Source organism: Falco rusticolus, chromosome 3, assembly GCF_015220075.1.
Source record: "Falco rusticolus isolate bFalRus1 chromosome 3, bFalRus1.pri, whole genome shotgun sequence".
In the NCBI taxonomy this organism is placed as follows: Eukaryota; Metazoa; Chordata; class Aves; order Falconiformes; family Falconidae; genus Falco; species Falco rusticolus.
The window spans coordinates 37,489,893-37,513,084 of record NC_051189.1 but is presented as its reverse complement, the minus strand read 5'-3'; positions in this window follow the sequence as shown (position 1 = coordinate 37,513,084).

Genomic DNA, 23,192 nt, shown 5'->3' with positions numbered 1-23,192 from the left:
TCCAGTCGTTATGCCAGAAAGGCATGGATGTCCCACAGTTCTCATGTCATATCCATCATTCCTCTGTAGATATCTCACATGTCCTAGGGCTTCTCAGACAGTACCAGATATGCATGTTTATGCACCTGAATCAAGTCTGTAGTACCTACAACAGATACCAAGGGTTTGGGACTTGCTTTGCATGATCTCAATCCTACCTAAATAGGCTCTAATTGCTAGAGGGTGGGGTGCATGGTAATGCCACACAAAGATGAAGAATCGCATTTAAGCTTAAAAATGAATACTAAAAATCAGTGAGGAAAGGTAAGAGAAAACAGAAGTAAAGAAATTAGGTATCAAGGAAGATGGAAAAAATAGGGTGTGAAACAGGGAATAAAATCTGGCAGAAGAGATGTTAAACTGAACAAGAGCAATCGATAGAGCTTTAAATTGAAAAGAATCATAGAAAGTTAATCTAAAAACTCAGAGGTATTTGGAGAATCTTAAACTATAAATCAAAGTATAAAAGAGGGTTTAAAATAGGAAATAAGAAAAGGTATAAGGGTAGATTTGGGTTTGTTTCGTGTTCATATTGAAATTTTGCACTATCTCTTCTTTGATCAGATTTAATCTATTAGGTTTAACTTTGATTTTGAAAAAGGCAAGAAAAATACAACATTAGTCATTTTTCGCATGCTGTGATACAAACCAGTATGTATATAAGCAGGTGAAAAATATTATAAAACAAATTATGAGAATGGCTTAAGTAGGCAAAAATGCAGGGAACGCTCCAATGCTGCAATATATCTTTTTAACCCGTTTCATTGGGTTTAATACAATGGTTTTAGAGCAGTTGCCAACTTTCCTATTATGTGCTGCATTAACTAGGCATATGGAGTAAGTTAACAACAAAGTGGTAAATTTCATTGCTTTTGTTGGTTTAAGCCAGACCTTTAACTTCACTGTTTTGCATTTAATAAAACACATTATCAAAAAGAAGCGTGACATCTCCTTATAGAAAAATATTTTATCTACATAAAGGCAAATTAAAGAGCAGGTGGTGGATTTAGAAGAACCTGTTTCAGCTATCATTCCATACCATTGAAAGAAATATTCTCACTGTTATTAGAGACTATCGGGAAAATCAAAACCCAAGGCTAAGTGAATAACTCCTCCTAGAATTCATAATTACTTATCCAGAAAAGGATTCCATTACAGTACATCTCAGGTGGGATGAAGGCCTGTGATAGGAAAAAATGAACACATTTTAAATCTGATTATATGTGAATATTTCATAATTATATATAGCTTTAAAAATGTATCCTTCTTAGAAATTCTGCGCAATAGCTTCAATTTTAATCCAGTTAATGCATGTAAGAATGTAAATTCATCCTCACTAAACAAAACCTCCTTGTACTTGTATTTCAAGTATACTATACAAATGCACCTGAAACTCTGCAAGGTGGGTCCCCCGCAACAGGAAACTATCAAGCTACACTGATTTCAGGGAAATTGTAACAAATTATTCCTCCAGCCAGGGATCAGCATGGAATATGTAAGGGTTTGTCTTTTGAACAGTAATGGTGTCTGACAACATATTGTAAAACAAAGTTTTATTGAGATAGTAGGAAAGCTGAGCAGCAATGTGACCATGAGGAAGCTCTCCTAATCCCAGATAGCAAATGCAGGATCATAAGTGATGTCTTGGCTCTGGCAGACTGCCAGGGACACATAGAGTTGTGGTCATCTGGCCATAACAGCCACTCATGCAACTGCCTTTTCAATGTAAGAATCACAGTACCCCTTGGCTCTGGTGGTAGGGTGATGTGAATCATACCTTACATGAATAACACAGGTGGCATCCTGCCCATGCTGCTGATCCTGGGCAAGGGCAGGGTGTTGGCAGTCTGCCTGTGTGGCTGGTATTGCTCAGGGGCCAAGGTGTCAGGAGGCAGGGTGGCTGGGTCTTAAAAGCAGTGTCTATTTTTTGATTATAATACGTAGATCAGTTTGTATTCTGATCAACTTCAAACTAAAAATTTTTTACTCCAAGATATGTCACAATGCAGAATAACAATTAAAGCCACAAACTCTTTTTAATGGATAGCTGTCAGGTGGCTGTATGGCCCACAGACCAGATTTTTAAAGTATCTCATAACCTGAAGATACATACCCAATGGGATTTTAAAAAACAGTCAGGTGTCTAACTGTCATTGATTTAACTGAGGGTAAAGGACAGGAATTAAATGCTGAAAAAACAGTGATAGAATTCCTTTCAGACTCTCTTACATAATTTTTATATCCTGCAGAACAGGGAACTAGCTAGTACTTGAAAGAATGAATGTTTTAGTTAATTTTATTATGTTACTAAATGTAACGTTGCTTAGCTACCACAGTGGTAAGTACCTCAGAAAATCCTGCTTCAGGAAGCTTCATCTTTTTTCTCTTTTCCTCTTTTGAAGCAACAAACAGGGAAAGCAGCACAAATCTCATTGTATCATCTCATTTTAGCAATCTATTTTCACTATATTCCAAGTTTTGTTTCATATTTTCTGTGACTTGCAGTTACAGTGCTAATACAGACTATTGTTTTACCTCTATCTCTCTGATTTGTGTTTAGAGGGGTATGTTCTCCTGGGGTCTCTCCGAAGCACATGACTCAAGAGAGAACAAGTACTGTATTTTACACATGGAGTTGTCTGCCCCCATTAGCAAAGTACAGGAGCATTGGAACTACAGACTCCAGAGCACAGCAAGACCCGTCTCATTCCAAGTCAAGCCAGGGAGACCATACCACAGAGTAGCAATTGGGACTGCTCCCTAGAGTGCCAGCGAGCACGACATGAGCAAACGCAGGATTAATATATTAATGCATCCTGGAAAGAAGCCTGTAAACATGTGTATTAGTGCTTAAAAATGATAAGGAAATGGCTTTCATGAACTAGGAGGTTCCCTCCATATGTGGCTTTCCTTGCCAAGATTCCTCTACTGTGAAAGGAGAGACACTCTTCCAGAAAAGCTGGCCAAGGAAGGTTTGTGGCTCACCAGGTTTCTTCACTGCTCAGTCACTTGTTCCTACTCAGATAGGGAGTGCTGGTCAGTCATTTTGCAATGAAGATAAAGTGAAGCATTTGAAAACTAAAAAGAAGACTGAGGATTTGGCTTTGTGATTTTAAGGAAAATATGAACATATGTTTTGGCATTAATATATACATTTTACACAGATAACGTAGCTATCTTTTTCTATTATAAAATTTCTAGTTGAAATACATGTAAACACTCCCTACCCCCAAAAAATCAACCCCAAAGAAAATACCTTCCAACTGTACCTCTAGTATTCATCTACTATTTGGATTATTGCAATATTTTCTATTTGTATGGGAAGAGGTAGTAACTTGAATATCTACAGAAGCATTCTAATATAAGATGTCACAATGTCCATCCTAGTTCCTCCTTTACCATACTTATCACTTTTTGGAGCTCTGACTGCTGAGTTGGCATTTTCAAGGCTAAGGGATTTTTCTCATTTTAAAACCACAGAATCTAGAAATAATTAATAACTGATCAAATATTGTTCCTTTTGTTGTTGTTGTTGTTGTTGGGCTTGGAAGGGTTTTTGCTAACCTTATAAATGGTTCAAGAATGCTGTACCTCCACAAACTTTCCTCTGTAATGTCAACGAAAAGTTAGTCCAAGATGAAGATTCTTGAAGTCTCCCAAATCCTCTAAACTGTGAACAAGGGATGCTGCTCTGAAGTTTGCTGGGATGTTACACCCCTTTGCCTCAGCATCTTCCCTATCAATTAGCATAGTAAATTGCAAAAGAGAGCAACTCCATCTTTTGGAGTACCAATTGACAGCTTTCCCAGATGGTACTTGATTGTCAACTCAAGACCATAAACTTCAAACATATTTACAATTTTCAGAAGTCATAAGTCCTACACCATTGTGCTCTTGAGCTTTTACTCTCTTTTCTCCACTTTTCCTGCTGACAAAAGGAGCTGTAAGGTGCCCACTAAGTCAGGTTTTATGTATTCATGTTCTCTTATGCAGAATTTTTCTGGGGATTTTGTGTTATGAAATAGGGCTGCAAAAATCCAATCCCCCCCAAACCAATAAACAATAACTTTTACAACTGATAATAGGTTTACCTTTTTTAGTTTTCACTTGAAGAAATATCTTTGAAAGTTATTGATTCCTGCCTCCTGTCTCCAGCACAGGCGAGGGTGAACCAGTAGCTGGCAGATGAGCAGGAACCGATGGCGGGGAGCAGGGAACAGTTTTCTCTCTTGACAGCAGGAGTTTTAGGACATGCTTGATCTCCTCCCTTAAAAGTTCTCACTTCCTATGTCAGAACGTGGATTTGGCTATTGATCAGCTCAGTGAAATTACTAAATGCAATGGTGGTATTACTCATTGATCTAAATTGTATTCCATTATTTAGTCAAATGCAGAAGAAATATCCAGTCATAAGGCTCTAACATTCTGCCAAAAACTGTGTGGAGAAGTCAAAGCCCTGATGCAATGGGAGTTACTATCAATATTCACTGCAGACCTCCTGTATTCTTACAAATGCTTTCCTAGTTGAAACACAGTTCTCGCATCAGAAGAATATTTGTCTGGGAACTGTACACTGGTCCACTGGGCTTGTCCTCTGTCTCCTGTTGCTCTGGCCAAATCTGTGCAAGTGAGTTCAGGACAACCTCAGAAGAACACTCAGGAAAGTAGCAGGGTTTTCTTCCTCCTATGGCCCTATACCTGTATGGCTAATCAAATGTGGCCAAGCACATGGCCATGCTTCCACGGAAGACACATAGAGCAACCTCTTCTGAACAATCTAGGGCCACTAAAGCCAGCCATTCAATAGCTGTCAAAGGTACCGTATTCCATTTGTACTTCTTGGTAAGTTACATGGTCTTGTGATTTTCTTGTGAACTTCTGTCTATTTGGGGAATATGTTTTGACACGCTTGTAACATTGCTGTCTAGCTTAAACCCACCCTCAAGATTTTACAGCTGTGGATGGGTTGACTTCCTCAGGGTCTTGTTCATTCTGGAAACTATTCTATTTCAAGTAGAAATCTATGCCAACTGTCAAACCTATGACCAGTGAGGCTTAGCCCTTCTGATTTATAAAATTATTTTCTTGTTTCTACTTTAACATGTCATATTGGATGGTGAAATGGTAAAACAGACATATTGCAAAAACAATCCTTTTCCCCCAAACGCTGCGTTTCTCTTTGAAACAGCTTGCTTTCAATCAGTGGGACTGAAACAGGTGTTGAATATTTTCACCGTTAACACCTCACATTGAATCCATCTTCTCCCTCCCCAGAGGAAAAAAAAAACCCGAAAAACAAACCACCAAACAACCCCAAACAACTCCAGCCAAACAAAAAGCTTAGTCCTGTTAAACTATAAAATCCTAATGGCTTACTGTGGCCAAAGAGCAAACTATATTTCCCTGAAGGGAAGCATACCTTCAGCAGTCCAAATAAGACATGATTCTATTTGACAGGACATGTTGTGGTCAATATTACTTAAGAGATCATAAGATCATTCCAATAGCTCATTATGCTATGGTAGACTGGCAATCCCCATGAGTTTCTGTATGCAATAAAATTCTGCATAGTAAGTCTGTTAGATTTACTACACACACACACTATTCCAGACTACTTCTTTGGATTTCCAAGAAGCAGGGCACGGTTTTTATCATCACCCTGAGCTTAACCAAAGCATAACACTTCCATTCTTCTCCATACTAACGTAGCTGCTCAGCTCTTCATAGTTTCCATTTATGCGGCCTAAAATTATAGTAATGTTGGACTAAGGACTCGGTTTATCTCTCAGTTTTTAATGGAATAATTTTACCTAATTAATTCAAAGCCATCAGATCATCTGCAAACCAATAAATGGATCAAAAGCATTAACCTAATCCTGAAGCAATACCGGGAGTGTTTGAAAACTGTCAGAAAATGTCCTTCTCTATTGTACCAGAATTTTATGCTGAGGAAAATAGTCAAATGTACATGATTCAAAGTCTGCACGAAGTTAACCAGGGCTTGCAAGCTCATTTAGAAAAGGCCAATAGAGCTTATAAAGTCCAACCTGGGCACAGCTATGAAGAATCTAAAGGAAAAGTATTATATGTTTATACCAATACCTAAAAATTTCCTGAAAGAACTAGAAATAGATTTCTTGGATCTTTTTCATAATTTTTCTCCAGACTTAGTGGGCTACCTATTACCTTAACCTATGTTTTACTTTTCAGGTTCATTTCAGCTTTAATGATCCCTTTTCAAGTCTTTCATAGAAAATGTATTTACTGAGTATTAAGTGCCACTACTTCAATTGTTCTGCTGAATGAGGGTAAACATTTTGAAGGCTTCTTTTTTTCCTTATTACAATTTATGCCCTGCCATAACTCTGCCATTGTTCCTTACTGTTGCTTTTTGCTTCACCTTGTCCTTTCTGAAATTTTCAAACCTGGCTTTTCCCCAACACTGATTGCCTCAGATCCTTCATTCCTTCCTCAGTCCCATCCCTTCCCCAGCCCTAGCCTCAGGCCTATCTTTCCCTTCCTGTTTTCAGATCCTTACAACTTAGATTCATTCCCTGGATCTTCAGGGTTTTCCAGCCTGAGCTGAGAAGCTTTGTAGTTAATTAATACTTGACCCCAACTGTACCTAAGTGTAGTAAGGCAGTGCTATGGGGTTTTTTCTATAATCTGTATCAATTATGATTGTAGACCCAGATATCTGCTCTGGGTTTTTTTGGATCTGTCTGGACAAACCCCAGCTCTGTATTAAATAGTAGTCTTTCCAATGTGTTTCATGTTGTAATATCTATGCACAGATGGTCAAACTTCAAATCTTTGCCCTGTCTGCACAGCAGCTAGAGGAGTTGGCATCTGCAGTACAGTAATGTGCCTGAGTTACCTTTACTCTAGGTAATTCAGACAAAAATAGCAAATGGGAGAGCATGGCCTTCAGCACCTGAAGGTAAAAGCCCACCAGGAATCCTTTCCATTTACTCAAGGGACTGAATCTTGTGTTGTATCTTCAGGGCAATTATAGCCTAAACTAGCTAGATTAAAGCCAGAGGAAGTAGCTCCTTAAATTATACCTTAGAATCAGAAAGAAGGCATAGTCTTAGAGAGAGAATTAAATATTGTTATTATATCAGTCATAGTCTATAAACATGCATGTTTCATTATGACAGTAAAAAACAGACTAAATGTACAAAACAGGAAATGTATTCCAAGATGCTAAGTATGTGCATCTAAGGTCACATAAAACTACATTAAATTAAATTCTGTTATTTGAGTAATAGTATGTGGTCATTGAATTAATGGCTATTGGTGGTCATTGAATTAATGACTATTGTAATGAACCTCTATAAAGAGCCCAAATTAAGATTGCTCATACAGGCTTCACTTTGGCATTTCCTGACAAGGTTTTTAATCATATAACTTCAAGGTTCTCTGAAGGCAGAGGATAGGGGACTGTCCTCCCTTCCTTCCTCCCTCCCTCCCTCCCTCCCTTCCTCCCTCCCTTCCTTCCTTCCTTCCTTCCTTCCTTCCTTCCTTCCTTCCTTCCTTCCTTCCTTCCTTCCTTCCTTTTTCCTTTTTTTTGGTCAGAAATGGCATCCAGATAAGAAAACACCACACTTAAAAAGAATTCTAACCATGTTTATACAAGGAAAGACCAATCATACTCTAAAAACAGATTATTATTCCTTCAGGGCTTCATACCACACAAAAGTCAGGAAGGGTTTTACCCTCCACACACAGTGAAGTTTGGATTGACGTTGTTTCAGTGCTCATTAGCAAAGAGAGTCAGAGAAACGTGATAAACAGTATTATCTGTTACACTAATAAAGCAAGTTGAATTTTTACTTACTGATGACAGTGTTTGGTATTTTCCACCCACCACATAAAAAAAATAAATCTTTCAAAGAGATTGAATATTTATTTTAAATTATTAGACAAAATCTTACTGTGATTTTATTGGCAAGGTAGTATGTGTTTCCTTAGTCACATGCTGATAATGAAAATCATTGACAGCTCAGTTTCTGCTAGTTTAGGGCTTGATTCTGCAATGTTGAACACTATCATTAAAGCAATGAAAACAGAAAGACAGCAATTTACAAAAGTATTTAGCTGTTAGTGATTAATAAACATTTCCAATAAAACAAAAATTATAATACATGTGAACTTCAGATATCTTGCAGAGTCATAGAATTGTTGGGTTGGAAGGGACATTTAAAGGCCATCTAGTTCAACTCCCTCTGCAATGAGTAGGGACACCTTGAAATAGACCAGGTTGCTCAGAGCCCCATCCAGCCTGACCCTGAATATTTTCAGGAATGGGGCATCCACCACCTCTCTGGTCAACCTGTTCCAGTGTTCCACCACCCTCATTGTAAAAAATGTCTTCCTTACATCTAGTCTGAACTATGCCAATGGCTGTTGGGCACAAAGGTCATATTTGCCACTTTTCGTTTCTACAGTTTCCCAAAAGGCTTGTCATAGGAAGCATACCTCACATGTCCCTGCTCATAAATGAAGAAAGTCATGTTATGTGCAAGTATATTCCTCCACAGCTTAGTGACAGAGCCAGTCAAGTGGTTTCTCAGGCCTCTCCTTTCCTCATTTTTCAAGTTGTGTTCACACACTACCCTGTTTAACAGTCAAAGGTCATGAAATATTAGAAAAGAAGGTTATCCCACCCCTGTTGAATGAAACAGGCATTTCTCAGACTATATTCTATCCCTCAAATCTAGTGTTAGCTGAGGAATTTGATGCACTTCGAACACTTATTTCACTGAGATTGATCCTCTGCTATTATACAAAAACTTGCAATAATTGCTTCCAGTCTCAGATCTTGAGCCTCTCTTCACACCTCTTCCAAGCTCCTCAGTGCATTCAACTTTGATTAATGTTGGTGCATCATAGCTTGAGCTATCTTAAACAACAATATATTAAGAAGAGGATATGCAACAAAGTGTCCTTACAAACCAGCAACAAAAATCCACATCTCTACTGAGAAGAGACACTTCCAGGGAACATCCTCAACTACTACTTAGACAAGTTTCTGATAAAACAGGCAACAAAGATGTAACAGTACAAAGGTTGTTTGTGTTCACCAAAAATCAGGTTTCCAGTTAGGCTATCAATTAATTTCTCCTGCACTGCTGAACAGCTATTGCACTGCGGTAATTTTCAAATGCTGTTAAACTGGGCTGAGTTTCAAGTAGTTTTAGAAACACCAAACTGAGTTATTAGTTCCTCTTTCTGATCTCCCCAAACACCCAGTCTTAACCTCATAATCTGTCATATTGACTGAATCCAGAACACATGGATAAAATACTTAATCTGTTTGAAAATGCATTAATATGAAATTAACATTTCTATAGTGACAGATGGGCTACCCAAACTTCCTCCATGAAGAAAAGATGAGCACAATTCTGCATGGCTAGAGGGTGGCTGCACACTAAATGAGCCTAATGGGTGCCTTTGCAGCAGTGACACACTGGAAAGAAATATTCGGTATATTTAGGACATGAGTTCCTGGCTCTATTAATCTGTAATGGTGGTGACCACCTATCCTGGGTGATTTGGTGCTGAGTTTTCATCCAATATACATAAGTAAGAGTGATAGCAGGCACTGATTAGGACAAAAAGAGGAGCATGATCAGTGTTGCTCCAGCAACATCACTGGATTATGAATAGTGCAGTATCGAATGGAGTAATTCCCTCACTCTTCACATGCCCACATTCCTGTACATGAGTGTTTTGAACACATCATAGGGAAGAGAGATGGCAGGGGATCTGGTTGTTGATTTAACTTTCATAAAAGTTTTTGAATTTTTTTACAAGTTTATCTTTGGCAAACAATAAAATTAGACTGTGCATCATACAGCACTTGTTAAAATATGTTTGATCCCTGGAGTATAAAGCTATGTAATTTCATGCTGCTATGTTAGCGGTTTTTACAAAGGACTATACATACCATTTTGCTGGTCAGCTATAGAATTTCATGGGGCTTTTGTAGACCCTACAGTATTTTCTACTCTCACAATTACAGAAGTTCCCCACACATTCTAATGGATTACTTTCTTCATGCTCAATATAGCATTCACTGCAGTGACTCATAAATACTTTAATGCACTTAATGTAGTTAGTTCTATCTGTTGTCCCTGCAGTAAATCTGCAGGAGTCTGTGGGGGGAGGAAGGGATGTAAAAGAAAATATTTTATAATTTACATTATTTCATAATGCATATAATATTTTCTATTTAAAATAAAAAAGTCTAATTTATTTTTAATGTGGGTTGGTTTGGGGATTTTTTTCAGTCTACTAATCACAGAAGTATGTGGACAGGAGTAACAGCTCCCTTTTTGACAGGCTGCACATCCAAGATAGAGTAAGAAATTTGAGGCTGACTCTCTCTTCTCTCTCTCACCTGCAATGGCTGTTTTACTTTCTTTGTCTGCTCGAAAGACATTTTCCTTTCGTTTCATGCTTGGTTTTCTATAACCTTTTCATTTTAATTCATTTGTGAATAATACCAGTCAGAAATCTGTTTATACAGGCACCTTTATCATTTCAACAAGACAAACATTTTTTATTACCTGGAGGGTTAATACCTAAGTATTTTACTGCAGGTGCCTTGTGTATGCATACCAACATGTGTGAACATGTATAGTGCTATGCATGTTACGATTCTTCAAACTTTAATGATAAATATGTCTTTTTCTCACAAATTTTTGTTCACATTTTATTTTTAAAATGTGAAATCAGAAAAAATGTCATCTTTTCCTTTTTCTTTAGGAACTCCACGTAGCCAAAATGGAATAATTTCAGAGCATCTTATAAACGTTTTCATATATCAGACAGCAGAGTTCCCAGTCCAATTCTTCTTCAAAATTTAAGGTATTGTCCAGTTATTATTTACATGTGAGTCTTTATACTAGGTTTACATAAACTTAATACTTCATAGACATTCAGTGAAATTGTGAATTCAGCCATTAGCTTCTCACCAGCATTGTTTGATTTAAATTTCTTAGATTCTCCATTCTGCATTTTAGTCCCAGTGTGGTGCAAGTTCCTAAAATTCACTTTTGCTCAAATACAGATACTTAACATTACCACAAAAACTCTGGCTAGACATTTAAGTAAACTGGTCACTTTATTTTTCATTTTAGAAACGTGCTTAGATCCTGATAGCTGTACTTCTGCAGCATATCTAGAGACTCTATCCTGTTGCTGAGAAGGTGGTTCAGATCCTGACTTCCAGATATGACTGTGAAGGATTTGGTGCAAGTTTCCCTGTGTCTGCTCTCTAGTCCTGTAGATATGCTCATAGTGCGCTTGATGTAGAAAGACAGTGTTTGAGCCAATGACTCTATAATGCAAAATTCTTCGACAGTAGTGAGAACAAGTACTGGATTCCCCCACTCCAGCCGGGTTCTCTTGCAATTACAGCATTCATGCTGCTTCTTGCTAACAGTCTTTATGACTGTGAATCTTACATTCTTTAGAATGCAGCTGACCAAAACAGATGAGACAAGCCGTGTAGCACAGTCCTGAACTTAAATTAATTTGGTGTTTGGCATATTCATCTGCAGAACTTAAAGATGCCATTTGAAAACCTTCAGCGTTAAGAACAATTAGAACTCAGCTCTGCCACATTCTTGGGCCAGCAATCTAGATATTACATTAGTATGCAAGAGGAAGGCAGAACTTCTGTCTTGGCTTCATTTGAAGACAGAGACAGCAGTCTAGTTGTCTGCAAAAAAAAAAAAGAGGAAAATTAGTGCCAAAGTCCATGAAGCCTACCTATAAATATAGCTTACGCAAGTATCTATCACAAAGAGATGCCAAAGGCTGAGAAAAAGAAAACTTCTTAGACATACCCTTTTCTTAAGTGATTCTAATAACCCAATCATCTCATTAATTGTCAACCTGCTCAGAGCACTGCTGTCATAAATTCCAGGCACTGAACACTCCCTGTGCACCCTGTAGTGAATCACCTAATTTAAGCTTCTGAATTTAACTTCCCCATACTTGAACTTATAACTTTTCAGTACCATGGTCATGCCCAAGTGCTTTTCCAGTTGCATGCCATGACATAGACAGCACTGAAATAATCCTTTGCTGACAGTTGATAACAAAACACAGTTTAGCACAGCATGATTATTTTTTTATTTCAGCAGAATTTGTACCAGAAAAACTTGGTTACATCTTTTTTTGTTTGTTTGTTTGTTTGTTTCATCATTTACCTTTATCTTTGTAATTAACTATTACAATTTGAGAAATCGTTATTAACATCAGGAAGTAATTCCGAACTCTTTTGTGGTTCGTTGTGGAAAAAGCAATGCAAATTTACTGTTGCTTTTTCTCTTTAACTTGCATTGGGCTTTACAGTGATAATGGCTTTGCCTGGTAGTGTTTAAAAACTACAAAGATGGCAATCCATGACTTAAATGTTTTTCAAAGACCAAATTATTTTATTAAGCAAATGAAAAAGAAAGGAGGGGGGTGGGGTGGTGGAAGAAAGAAAGAGGGAGAGAAAGTGACAGTTAGGCAGACTATGATTTAACACAAAGGGTTACAAGACCAGGTAATATTCTTATGAGATTCAGCAGAAGGATCTGAACTCCTTCAGAGAACACAAGGTTGTTTCAAATATACTCTCTACTAGGTAACTGTCTGGCTTCAGTAAACATGGTACAGGGGGTGGGAAAGGGTGGTAGAAAGAATCTCCATTCTCTATTTCCAAAGCTATTCAGAACACGCTTTTTTCCCCCAAGCTTTTCCATACTATGTCAGAAGTTGTTATTAAGAGATTATGATCAGAACCACATGTTTAGTGATTTTTATTTTTACAATTCTTTTGTTAAAATTAAGGTAATTAATTGTAAGAATAGAAAATTAAAACAGGTATTTTATCTTTAGCGGCTATGTTGTAAACACACTCAGAGAAAATAATGGAAAATTTATCAAAATTATTTCTTGCATTTCATAAATGCTATTTGAATATACTAACCTCCCAAGAAAAAATGAAAACATAAAAAAAAAACCCCTTCAACAATTCTAAAGCTTTTAAATTATACCATCCTCTCAGTCTAATATGTTTAACCTTGCCAACTCCAGAAGGATGTGCAAGGTTTCATTGGGAAGGTAAGAAATTCTTTTCCTCAAGGTACTAAATTTCTATATCAAAACCTTTAAGCCCTGAAATTTTAAGCTTTAAATTGTTCATTGTTATGTAAAGAGAAAGTTGTAGCTGTTCCAAGAATGACTCTTACCTACCTGAGATTTAATGAAAGAAGAAATGACTCACTTGCAGAGAGGAGGAAACTTTTCAGTGTCAAGTTGTTATCATCTTTTCAACAGCATTTATTTTGATCTGATATTTGGAACAGTAAGTCATTGCAGAAATGAATAAATGGGTGGGAGGCCAGGTGAGCTGTTCAGAAGTATATGAGAGTTACTTGAGAACTTTACATCTATTGGATCAAGACAAATGGATACTGCCTAAGGAATCAATGGTCGATTTCTAGAAGGTTTGGGGTTTTTTTTTGGTTTGGTTGGGGTTTTGTTAAGGCTTATTCATAATTTGGGGGTTTTTACTGAAATGAGGCATATTTTGTTCTCTTTCTAAAAATATTTTTTGTTTGTTAAAAATGGATGCATAAATTTCTCCAAGGTTAAAACTGAAAAAGCAAAGAATCTTCCAGACTGTAAAAATTAGTCATACCTTTCTGAAAAGCACCATTTTCTCAGCAGCAGGTCATAGCAGCATAGAATTTGGTTGGCCTTTCTTTTGTGTATTGGTCCCAGGAAAGCTAGATTCATCATTGCTTCCAGGAAAGCTGGATTCATCTTGCTAAACCTACTAATGTTTCATGGAATTCTTATGTATATATGCACACATATTTCTTTTAAATAGTTACATTAAACATCAGTGTGCACAAATTACAGAGATATTGACTGACATTCCTTGGTTATTATAGAAGGTAAGGAAGGAATGGGAGACTTATCTTTTGTATGTGCCAAACATTTTAATGGAATAATGTGTTTGTAAAGGCCAGACTACACCAGCACTTGTGATAGTGCCATCTAAAATCTTTCCATAAGATAGGACATTCAGCTTTTAAAGATACATACTACCCAGCACCTGATAATGCACTTAAAACTGTGCAGGTTTGTAACAAAACTATATTGCAGAAAAGGACTGTTATTTATTGTGTTCATACAGACACCCTTTTGTGGGAGAAAACTAGTGAAGTTCATGTCCTCACTTTAAACAGTATTTCCATGATCATACTTAGAAGTACTCAGCTGTTTCTGTGAGCTGAAATCACCAGTGTAATTTGCCAGATCTGCAAAATATCTTGTGGTAAAAATTCTTAATGCTGATCTCTCAACAAAATCTAGGTCAATTTCAAAAAAGGAAATCTTAAGAGAAATGAACCCAATTAATGTTGTTAACAATTAGTGTACTCTATAATGACAGATATATATGAGAAGCTCTTGAAGGGTGATTTTATCTTGAAAGTTAAGAATTTCTTCTTAGCAAGTGAGATACCAACCAAGACTCATGGGGATACTTCTGAAAGGTACAATCTTTCTGTACAGTGGAAATGGATTAATCAAAACCAGCATTGTACTGTATTGGAAGTTAATTTTCACACAAACCAGCATTATATAGACCATTATCCAGAAAAGAAAATTAAATGCACTTTAGAAACTTCAAGACATACTATTATATTAAATTATTTTTTGTAAGACTGTGTCTATCTGCTGCTCAAACTATTTATTGAATCAATTATGTCTAATCCTTGTATTTAAATATCTGATTTGAACATTTGTGATATTCTCATTATTATGAAGCTGATAACAGGTTAGATAATATAAAATGTAGAAAGTAATTTGTGACATGGGGCAACACAGCAGAAGTATGGAGTCTAGTGTAGTTGACAGACCACCAGACTGTGACAACAGTGCAAGAAAGTCCAATTCTGATTGCAAATATTTTCTGCTTTTTACTGTTTCAGCAGTCACTGAATTTTGCCTGGATTGTTCCTTCTTGATCATCTTTGCTCTGTTTCTTTTTCCTGTCATCAAAGTACATGCATGCTCATACACACAGTCACACAAAACCCATTACAAAAGGGATCGTCATCACAGTTAGGATTTCTTTCCCAATTCAGTGAGGCCAGGTCTCTTAAGTTAGATGGGTTTCATTCATTAGTGTTCTTGCTGGTCTCATTCATGCATGTATTTTTAATGTAAGGTCTAAAATTGATATGTACATCAGGAAGGGATAATGATTCCATTTTTGGTACTAATAAAGCAGATGTCTATTGATGCAGTAAATGTGCAGTGTTAAAGGCATTTTCTGATAGAAATGTATCTGAGGTTTTTGACCTACTGTACTCAAGGTCTATTGTTAGACAAAATTTCCTTCTCTTTACTATAAAAGGAAGCTGGGAAATAAGCCTGTCATTTCGGTCTTCATTATTTCCAACTGTTTAAGCAAGTCCAGTCACATAACAGGAATGTAAATCTTGGGAAAATAATGAAGTGGTAGTAATTAATGAACTTGAAGTTTCTTTCACTCAGAAAAAAAATGCAGTTGTCAGTAGGGAGTATATTCCCTTACACTGCCTACCTGAATAGTGGCATTTTAAACATTTACATATATTTGACCTTTTGGTTTTCAGTTTTAACCAAAAGAATAAAAAGAAAGTAGCTTTTTTTTTTTTTTTTTTTTTTTTTTTTGCATTAGAAATGCACAGGAGACTCTTGGCAGAGAAGCTGGCAGCCATGGATGACATACAAACCAAATTAAAGGCCAATATTGGATCAATCCATTTGTTAAACCAACAGGTAAAAGTAGTGAGGAAGAGAGCAGAGAGCAGAGACTGCTAGAAAAGGAGATACTAATAACCTGTTTACATGACTATATTAGAAAGCTATTAAAAATTTCTGAATATATATGAGTAAAAAAATGTCATGTGTTGAGTCAAAAGGCAGTCTGATCTTGATGTAATTTTTCTATTCCCTAGAAATGGTTCACAAAAGAATCAAAAGAAATAACATAGAATTTATGACTTAACTACAAAGCACTCTTTGTATTTTGCTATAGCAATGTATTTCAAGTACTGCAGCAAGCCTCGTAGTGAAAGTTATCATTTCTTCTTACAAACTTTTAAATACCATATTCCCAGCTGTTGGGATCAAAAGAATATCTTGCATTTCTAATCTTAATATTTTATATTTAAAAACACATTAATTCCCCCAAGACTACTTAAATGAATAACAAAGAGTATCCTCTATCATTTTTTACCATTACAGTCCATGTCAGCTTTAAACACTCACTAGTGCAACAGAACAAAATTTGGAAATACGCAGGAAAAAAATAAAATATAATCCTAGACAAAGCACATTTTCTTGTTGTATGGAACCACTATCTTTCTTTGTCTAAAAAAAGATGATAGAAGCAACCACTGATAGTGACTGATCATGAAAAGAAACCCCAGGAGCATAGACACACTATAAAAAGATCTAGGAGGAAGTCATTATGCTGTTGAGGGAATAAGAAATTTAAGTCAGAGAGTTGTGAAATGTTCTCATTATAGGTCATCTCAGTAATTATCTGACATCTACAGATGGAGTCACTTCTTAATCAAAAGAATGAATCATTACTGATATTGATTCAGACCAAGATGTTTGAAATAATGAGTCCAGTAACTCAAGTATAAATTTAGAGGTAATTTCAGCAACTTCTCTGTTAAAGTTTCAGACTAAATAATAATGAAATATCTTATTACATTGCATGATAATGATGAGAAAATGGCCAGAAGAGTGTGAACTATATTGCCCCATCATAATCTGCATGTTAAGATTTAAACAAAAGAAAGAGAAAAGAGGTCACTAATGTTTACTATACCATGGACACTATAGCTTAATTAGTATCTACCAGAACAGAAGATTGCTTTCACTTGAATACAACAGCTGTAGCTAGCATTGCCATTATATTTAAGAATCTGTAAGTATTACCTTTAGAAATCTTTTTTTCAACAGTACGTAATTTGATTGTGACAAACACCTTGGGTAGCATGCAGTGTCTCAAAGTAAGAACAACTGTAAAGAGAATTTAAGCTCTATAAGTGTACTTGGACAAATATCTAGAATAAAAATAAAAGAAGCAAACAGTGAACTGCAGTTGTTGACAGGCATACATTTTTAGACAAACACTTTTGTTTTAAAAATTTGGTTCCTTGGGAGATGCTGTTTTATCACAATCAGAGCAGTGATGACAAAGCCATCACTGAATGGACAAGAAAGGAGAAAGAAACCTCTTGTCCCCTGAAACAGTAGCTCTAGGGCAGGGTTTCATTCTTTTTAGTGGTTGTTGGCAGTTGCCATCATGTTGTTCTGTGAATACACAGAACACTCTTTCTTGTCTATCATCTTACATGTTTCAGGGACCAAGAACTGACACTGGGTGAAAAACATCTTGATCTGTGGGACCAGTCTGGTCTGGAAGGTAAGTAAGTAGCAGGTCATCAAATCCAGTCCCTCACTAGCAGTGGGAGTCTATCATCAGTCATCATAGTCAACACATTTCTTTCCCATGTGAATTCTAGTAATGAGTCCTCATAAGACTATGAGTCAAATATATGTGAGAAGTGTTTCACCACACACATGGAAATCCCCTCATAAGTCCTTTCAAGTGTAATTAGGACATCATAACTTCTTTTCTAATCTTTTTTATTCCATCAAGTACCAATGGATGTACCACAATTTTTTTTTAGCTACATTTCTTTATTACTTATGTTGACCACAGGCAGATTTCATTTTAGGACTGAATTCTTTCTGATCTAGGGCATTTTGACTCAGGCCAACCTACCTTGGCTTCTGCTGAAGTCTGCTCCCATTGCTTTGTTCCACAGTATTATTGCCCATTGCTACTGTACCAGGCTTGTTGGGCACTGCTCTATAAGCAGCAAAGCCACACAGCCCTGCCGATCCTGATGCTAGATACTCAGCTTTCTAGAAGTTAGAAAAGTACTCGTGTGTACTATATGTATAATCTTGACTAGGTTTGTACTTTTTTTTTTTTTTTATCCCTGTGTTGTCTGTTAGCACAAAATGATCTTTTCACCACAGTATTTATTTCACCATAAAAGGAACAGTCATGTCTTCTTTCAGATACAATCTTTCCTGACTAAGTCAGCTAAGCTCTTTTAGTCCACTCACAGGACACCCATTTCTCTAAATTAGGCCCTATTTGCTCTAGTATGCAAAGACAATATACTTTTGAGAACTGTTTATAATTTAACGTCAACTTTCCAGAGAAACCTATGTGTAATTTATGGTGAAAGCTATATTATGATCAATGATCATAAATAACAAAATAAAAAAGTATAAGAACTGTAAACACGTGTATATCTGTACATAATATTTTTTTAATATACAGAAAGATGGCAAAAGAGGTGGCAAGATCAAAATAAATATATGAATGTCATATCTGTTACCTGTATTTTTAGTATCATGTTTAGTCTCTCTGAGGAAAGAAAAACAGGGTATCATTTGTAAGTTAGGTATGATATCCATACACTGAATATTTTTACAATGCATCATCCATATAATATGGCAAGAAGCTTGAAAATAAAGTGACCTGCAAGAAATCTTGTTAAATCCAAAAGAAAATGTGAATTCAAAGCAGAACAGGGTCCTAATGTTGACAGGGAAAAGATATTGCTTTGACTTTGTAGTCTAAATCTCAGGAAAGGAAACACATTAACAGCATGGAAAACAGAAGAGGTGTCGAGGTCACCAAAGCCCCATGTGGAAGCAGAGAGCTGTGCTGCTGCAGTCACATCCCCACTGAGTGAACCTGGAGGACCAGACTTCTAAGAGCAAGAAAATAGATCCCACCTTGAACAAAGCAGAGGGAGAGGTCATCGCATCCTTGAGGGCGGAAACAAAGAAAACCTGCATGTGCAGGTGAAGTTGTCAGCCTCTCTCCACCCTGCTGCATGAGCAGCAGTGGTGAAGCCTGGGACACCGGCATTCAGGATGTGGTGTCTTCTACAATGGAGCAAATACTGAGAGAGGCTTATCCAGAAAAGCTGCGGAGGGCAAGATGCAGCTGCATTGTCTTCCAGCCTGCCAGAACTGAGAAGTGCCACAAAGAAATTTTAGAAGCTCTCCAGGCAAACAGATTGCAGTCAGGTATGCTTGGAATTTTTACTTTCATGTTCTCCTTATAATTTTGTTTCCAGTGACAAGACCATATAAAAAATTCATGTGATCTACAGGGATCTAGCATGTGTACAGTGCATAGGAAAAAAAAGATATCTGCAGGTGGGAAAAGTGTACTTACAGAAGTAAGTACATGGTATGTAATCTCTTTCTAGGATTTAGAAAAATCTTTCCTCTATCAGCATTCACAGCATTTAAATTTTCCCCTTTTAATGCTTCCATTTCTCCATTTTATTCAGTGGTTTCTTAGTGTACATATTCCTTTTCTCTCTGTGAAGATTTGAGCTGACATTTGTGTCGGGTATAGGTGTCAGGGGGTTTGCACCGGGGGGCTGCAGGGGTGGCCTCTGTGACAAAAGCTCAGGGGTTGCCCTGTGCTGGACATCCCGCCAGCTCCAGTCCACCCACCACAGGACACAGCTAAGTCCATCAGCCAAGATGGTGGTACCTCTGAGATAACATATTTAAGAAAGGGCAAAAACACCACACAGGCAGAAGAGGAGGGAACAAAAAGAGTGAGAAACAGCATAGGGAACACCAAGGTCAGAAGAGAAGAGGGTGTTTCATAGTGGAGCAGATATCCACACTACAGCCCATGGAGAACCCAATGCCAGAGCAGGTGCTAATTCCTGAAGAACTGTGGCTGATGGAAACACCATGCTGGAGCACAGAAAAAGTGAAAACAAAGGAGCAGCAGAGGTGAAATGTTACGGACTGACCACAACTCCCCATATCCCACTTTCCCTGTGCCACAGCATAAGGTAAAGGAGTCAGACAGAGTGAAGTTGAGGCTTGGAAAGAGAGGAAAGATAATTTTCACGTTTGTCTTTTTGTTTCTCACTACCCAAATCTATTTTAGTTGACAGTAAATTAATTTTCTCTAGATCCAGTCTGGTTTGCCCACAGAAGTATTGGTAAGTGATCTCCATCCATTTATCATGAACCATGAGCCTTCTTATTCCTGTTTTTTCCTATTTTCTCCTACCGATCCCACTGAGCAGAGAAGCAAGCGAGCAGCTGAATGGGAGTCTGTCTGTTAGCCAGACTGGTTAAGACTCCCAGTTGGTACGCTTTCACAGCCAGCCTCTTATTACAGTATTGCTTTTTGCATAGCATAATAAAATATTAATTGGGACAAAGACAGAACAGTGGTGATGCAGCCCAATATTTAAGGTATTTATTGAAACAAAGAAGAGGCAGAGAACTACCCTTCCTGATCCCTAATCTCGTCATGACTGCAGCATTGACCTGGGATAAGGTTCCTCAAAAAGACAAGATAATAAGTTGAAAGTGTCCTTTATCACTGTGTTTTTAAATCACTAAACTATTAGGTAAAATAGTTAATTTCTGCAGCTCTACCTCCTTAAAGCCTAGGGAATAATACAAACTTCGTTTCAAAGCCCATCTCCCAGAGGTCATTCATAGCATCATAGCAAGTATGGAATAAAATCCTTCAGAGGGGAATCATTAAAGACCTCACCCTGCCCCTTACCATTCATGATGATCAGTGCCGATATTGCACCATTAATATAACACAAGAGAAATATAGCATGACAGGGTAATGATATCCTTCTAGAATGACCTGCAGATCACATCACTGCACCATTGTTCCAGTGAAGGTAACACTTCAAGCTCAAGCCCAAAAGCCCTTGTACTGTGTCTCACTATCAGAATTCCTTAGCGTACACAGCATATATATCTATTGCATATATATATATATATGTATTGCACAGATGAGTCCATTGTCTGTTATATGTAAATCAAGGAAAATGGAGAGAATTGATGTTTTAAGATGTTATGCCTTAATAATTAAATTGCAGTTTAAAATATTTTTAGCTTTTCATAGAGTTGAGTATTTATTGTCATCTCTTACAGCACCAGAAATGCAAAAGCCAGGCTAGTTTGAAGACCATTTGAAAATTAAGTGCTCTGTCTTTAAAATTAACTTTTATTCTGTAAATACAATCCTGTTGATAAGATCAGGCTTTTTCACACAAAATTGGAGTGAAATAGATCTGCTTAGTTGTTACTTCTGAATAGTCTGGCTTTATGCTTTCTGATAAAAGACCATAATTATAACACTGGACTGAAGAGTAAGTATCTTGTTTTTTCTTCTGACTGTTCAAGTATACTCCCACTGGCCTCTGTACAGAGAGTGATCGTGAGTGTTGTGGGTATTTTTGTGAATGATGTTTTTGTGACTGTGCATTTGGTGCTCTATCTTTCTGCTTTAAGAATGACCTCTTCTCTGATGGATAATGCCATATATTTGAGGTTTCACAGTACCAGGAAACAGCAGGTGATTTACAACAAAAAGATGCACAAGCAGGAGTGCTTTCAGAATCTGTCTAGAACCACTTTTTTTTACTAATGCATTTATTTAATTTCTTGAGGTTTGAGCTCTACAGAAATGCAAGGAAGGAACTTTTACACCTAAGAAGTTTTCTTGACAAAAACAGATGGCATTATGCATATATTTAAATATAGAAGTCGCCATTCAATATAAAAAGGTTATTGTGACCTTATTTGTTTGTGTGAAGAGAAAAAAAAAAGAAAAAAGAAAAAAGAAAAAAGAAAAAAGAAAAAAATATTTCTCTAAGTTAGGATTTTTGGATTTTTTGTTTAAAAATGTTCTTAGTAATGATTGTGTATCAAAATTGTGATTACAGTGTAACTATGGTGATATTATAGTAAGTGCTAATGTAAGATTGTCAGAAGTTATTTCCACAGCCAGTAAGAATCATGCTGAAGGCATCGACCAATACAGTCAAAAAATACGTAGAAGGTGTAAAAGGTACAAAGTGTGTACTTAAGAGGCAAGCTTCTGACCTTTTTCAGAGTGATCATTCCAGAAGCAATGACACTGTTCTTGCAAAAAAGTGTTAAGATATATCAAGTAAATAACTGTTTTGACTTCAGCAATGAAGAACAAACTTGTGACTGTGCAATCATTTTACTGTGAATGGTGAGAAATGAACTTAGAAAAAATAACAAGTATCAATCTGATCTGACAGTCAACACGTGGATTTCTGATTATATTTTTTCTAGATATAGTTTAGCTATACATACTAAAATCCTTACTGGAAGGTAATCACATGCATCCACAGATCATGTGTCAGAAATGTACGTGTCCACAAAGTGTGAAGGGACTTTATTATACTGGTCAGACAGTGTTTCCTAAGTGGTGAACTAGATTACTCTGTGGGAAATGGCTGATGTAGTTGCCAGCACTTTCCATCATATCAGAAAAGTCATGGCAGCCAGACAAAGTCCCCAATGGCTGAAGAAAAGGAAACATCACACCCATTTTTAAAAAGGGTAAAAAGGAGGACCCTGGTTGACCAACCAGTCAGCCTCAATTCCATGCTGGTAAAAGCACAGAACAGATCCTCCTGGAAGCTATGTCAAGACAGATGAATGACAGGGAGGTGATCAGAGACAGCCAACATGGCTTCACCAAGCGAAAATTGTGCCTGACTAATCTAGTGGCCTTCTATGATGGAGTAACTTCATCAGTGGGCAACATAAGAGCTACAGATTTTATCTGGATTTCTGTACGGCCTTTGAAATGGTCTCTCACAAAATTCATGGTGCTAAATTGGAGACATATGGGTTTGATGGATGGACTGTTAGACGGTTAAGGAATTAGCTGGATGGCCACATCCAAAAAGCTATAATCAATGGCTCAACATCCAAATGAGTGGTGTCCCTTAAGGGTCTATAATGGGACAAATACTATTCAATATCTTCATCAAAGACATAGACAGTAGGATTGAGTGCACCCTCAGCATGTTTGCAGGTGACACCAAGCTGAGCAGTGCAGTTAATATGCTTGAGGGAAGGGATGTCATCCAGTGGGACCCTGACAGATGTAAGGAGTGAGCCCACGTGTGTAAAGGAATTGTAGAGGAATTAAGCTGGGTTAGTTA